The sequence below is a fragment of the Heptranchias perlo genome, chromosome 35 (assembly GCF_035084215.1).
Source record: "Heptranchias perlo isolate sHepPer1 chromosome 35, sHepPer1.hap1, whole genome shotgun sequence".
NCBI lineage: Eukaryota > Metazoa > Chordata > Chondrichthyes > Hexanchiformes > Hexanchidae > Heptranchias > Heptranchias perlo.
In genome coordinates this window covers 15,415,199-15,419,530 of record NC_090359.1, presented here as the reverse complement: position 1 = coordinate 15,419,530, position 4,332 = coordinate 15,415,199, and the positions used below count along the sequence as shown (strand labels likewise).

Below are 4,332 nucleotides of genomic sequence, written 5' to 3'. Positions count from 1 at the left end.
TTATGAAACGATAGTGAGTGTACTATTCGTGAAGTGCGTTGGGATGTCCTGAGGATGTGCAAGGTGCCATACAAATGCAAGTTCCTTGTTTCTCACAGTGGGCCGTGTCTCTTTCCTCGTCTCGTTGAGACTCTCAGTTAATTGGTCCGTTCTCTCCGCAGATGGGGCCCGACCCGCTGAGTGTTTCCAGATTGTTCTGTGCGTGTTTCACTCAGACTCGGGTTTTACAGTAAATAATAAAAGGACTGCAGTCAGACACTTGGCCATGAGCTGCTGAGTGACCTGTCGGGACATTGTTGCTTGCTTCCCTTCAGCTTGTGGGACTGGGTTTTTGGTGCACTGTCCCTCCAAGTGCTGTGGTTTGCCTCATTTCTCAGTGTGGCTGTGGTGCGAATTCAGAAGGAGCAGCCACAGTCCGGACTGCAGGCAAATTGGGAGGCTGGGACTAAAAGTTTCCGATTCCCACACCGGGAGTCGAACCCGGGCCACCTGGGTGAAAACCAGGAATCCTCACCGCTAGACCATATGGGAACTGAAAAACAGATTAGCAGGAAGGGCACTGAGACTACAACCGGAAAGTTCACAGACGATTCAAATGAGGTATTCACAATTATGAAAGGTATTGACAGAGTATGTAAGGAGAAATTGTTTCCAGTGATGGAAGGGTTAAGAACCAGAAGAGAAAGATTTAAGATAAATTGAAAGACAGTCATGGGGGGATGTGACTAAGATTGAGACCATCCATTCAGCTGCCTCTGCCGCTCCCCTCCCTTCCCCGAGCCCACCAAGTTTCTCTCCTATCTCCCCTCATGCCCTCTCTGAGCTCTCTTGACCATGAGACCCACCTCCTGCTCCCTCGAAGCTATTCCCACCAAACTGCTAACCATCCAACCTCCCTTCCTGGCCCCATGTTAGCTGACATTGTTAATGGTCTCCTCTCCTCAGGTACGGTCCCCCTCCCCATCAAATCTTCCATCATCACCCTCCTTCATAAAAGACCCACCCTTGGCCCCTGTGTCCTTGCAAGCTACCACCCCATCTCCCACCTCCCTCTCCAAAGTGTTGTCGCCTCCCAAATCCGTGTCCATCTTTCTCACAACACCATGTTTGAATCCCTCCAATCAGGTTTCCACCCCTCTCACAGTACTGAAACGGCCCTTGTCAAAGTCACAAATGACAACCTCGGTGACTGTGCAGAGGGAGATTTAATCTTGATCTAACCCTTGATGCACCTGCCCCCGGAGTGTTTGATGGCACAGTGTAGAGGGAGCTTTACTCTGCCATGTACTGTACAGTATCAGTCTGTGATGGAGCAGAGCCCTGCTCTTTAATAGAAATTATTCTTTCGATGAGCCACTGAGCCCCTAAAGCAGCCTCCAAGACCCAAAGTCTGATTTCCATCCCACAGTTCCAGCAGTTAGCGAGGGCTGGGCCACGTTAACAGCAGCACTCTGTTCCTGGTCTGGAGCTGAGGTGTTGTGTATTGTCCCTGACACAGGGACCAGATGGTGAGCTGCTGGCTCCTATTGTTCTGGGATCATTCCCTGCTGCTCTGTTCTCACCTCTTCACTGGGTCTCAGATTATTACCAGCCATCTTCCTGATCAATAAACAATCGGCAGTCTGACCGCGGAGATTTGAAATGTGTGAAACATTTCATGTGTCTCATCCCTCTCCCTGGACACAAATAAATCGGCCATCATGAAATGTTCACAGTCCATTTCTTGAGCCTTCTCCTTCTTAGAAGAATCTTTTAAACTCCTTGCTAAAGTGAGCTTTGATCTTAATGTCTTGTTTTGCGGTATGTTCTAGATTGTTCCAGGTCAGCATTGTAATAATTCGGTGTAGTTGAAAAGTGGGATCATTATATTAAATCTAGATATTTATCACAGCCCCGCCCCCCCAAACATTCAAACCACCGTTCAGGAGGAGAACCCCTCTGCTCGCTGACCGACATTGGCTCCCAGTTCACCAACATCTCAAATTTCAAATTCTCATCTTCGTGTTCAAATCCCTCCATGACCTCGCCCCTCCCTATCTCTGTAACCTCCTCCACCCCGACAACCCTCCGAGATCTCTGAGCTCCTCCAATTCAGGCCTCTTGCGCATCCACGATTTTCATCGCTCCACCATTGGCGGCCGTGCCTTCAACCGACTGGGCCCAAAGCTCTGGATTTCCCTCCCCGCCTCTCGACCTCTCTCTCCTCCCTTAAGACACTTAAAACCTACCTCACCTGTCCCAATATCTCCTTATTTGGCTCCGTGTCACATTTTGTTTGATAATCGCTCCTGTGAAGCGCCTTGGGACGTTTTACTCCGTTAAAGGCGCGATATAAATGCAAGTTGTTGTTGTTGTTGGGGTGGAGAAAGGGTTTTCTTTCTTTTTATGACTCTTTTCTATCTCTCTATTTCTTTCCTTTCTCGGACTCTGTTTTCCGGGTCTGTTTACTGACACACATTACAATCTGTGTCACTCGGTGTCTAACAATATGAGGCAATGTGTTTTATTCCCGCTGTGTTATCTCTCTGGCGGTTTGCTGATAAATGTTTAACTCGCGGCCTGTTCCCGTTAATGGTCACAAGCAGTAACAGACAGACAGAGCGTGTCTGACCGCCCTGAGATGTGGAAAAGGCATCAGTTTAGGACAAATGCATCAAATCAAATGTTCATCGAGCACCGAGAGAGACAAAAACCAGAGAGAAAGGCAGAAGGAAATAGAGAAATAAAAGCTAAATACAGACATCCTTGATGTCTCTCTATTCCATCCCCAACCGTTCAGTGTCGGGTAAAAAGGTCAGTGTAAATAAATGTTCGAGAATCGGCCAAAAGAAGAAGAAACAAAATAATCCAAACACTGCCGAAACCCGGGACCTTTAGATCTTCAGTCTAACGCTCTCCCAACTCAGCTATTTCGGCCCCACATTAAACGCACCTTTGTGTCAGCCTCTTGGAATAAAATATAACCCCGGGTGGAATTGCCCCTCCCGCCCATTCCTCACTTCGGGAGAATGAGACCGACCATCAAGGAGAGATTTTCTGATCCTGTCGTTGAATCTCATTTATATTAAACATTCCTTGAACCCTTTGCCGGGGGGATTCAGAGTTGGGGTTCGCCATGAACCAGCTTCCCCTCAATTCCCAGCTTTATCAGTGAATCGACCAACAAACGCTCGACACAGCTCAGGTTATATTAATAATAAAAACAGAAAATGCTGGAAATACTCAGCAGGTCAGGCAGCATCTGTGGAGAGAGAAACATCCTTTCAGGTCGATGACCTTTCATCAGAACTCTCTCCACAGATGCTGCCTGACCTGCTGAGTATTTCCAGCATTTTCTGTTTTTACTTCAGATTTCCAGCATCTGCAGTATTTTGCTTTTGTTTTGCAGCTTGTATTAATGTTCTCCTGATGATATCTTAATATTATCTTGTTTTTGGGCCATTTTATCAGGTTCATGGACAAATTCTTCCATCATCCCTTCTCCCACATCGCTCCTCTCTCTCATTCATTCTTTTCTCATTTCAATCCAGGACGGGAATCAGAGCTCACCCCCCGAACCCTCCGCACACAGAACCCCGTCTACCACCCCGTGTGATCCAAGAGACAATTCAATACATTACACTCTGTATAAACACAGAAAGCTGACACACCAGGGGAGATCGCAAGGTGTTGGACACGGAGTGAAATAAACTGAAGTGTTTATAAATAGTTACAGATCACAACACGTGTCTCTGTCTCTCTCCGCCATCCCGGCCTGTGCGGAGTGAGCTGATCTCAACTGGTGTGGTACTGAGTCCCACACAGAGCAGGATGGGCACATGTTCAATCTCCAGCCTGCACTGAGTGAGCTGATCTCACGAGGTGTGCGACTGAGCCATGGAGCAAGAAAAGCCGAGGCTCAGTCCTGGGCCTGTGCCGAGTGAGCTGACTCAATGTGTTCCTGGTAATTTTCATCAACATCTATGAATGTGGCAGCACAAGTTGGTGAAACCTTCAAAACAGCATCCGGTTCCTTGGCTTAATAATAGAGAAATAGAGCACAAAAGCAAGGAAGTTATGTTAAACGTTTATAAATCATTGTTCAGGCCTCATCTGAAGTATTGTGTCCAATTCTGGGCACTATAATTTATTAAGGAGGTCAAGGTCTTGGAGAGGATGGAGAGGAGATTTCCCAGAATTATACCAGGGATGGGGTTTAGTTGTGTGGAGAGACTCGAGAACCTGGGATTGTTCTGCTTCGAGCAATGAAGGTTAAGGGTAGAAGTAAACCACGTGTTCAAAATTAAGAGGGGTTTTGATCGAGTAAATAAGGAGAAACTTCACCCACTGGCG

At 47.2% G+C, this 4,332-nt stretch overlaps 1 non-coding gene across 1 annotated transcript; it reads right to left on the bottom strand.

The window, feature by feature from the left end:
* Nucleotides 1–459: 459 nt before the first annotated feature.
* Nucleotides 460–531, bottom strand: trnae-uuc (transfer RNA glutamic acid (anticodon UUC)). Its single transcript has one exon. It is a non-coding gene; the product is annotated as a tRNA-Glu (tRNA).
* Nucleotides 532–4,332: the final 3,801 nt, after the last annotated feature.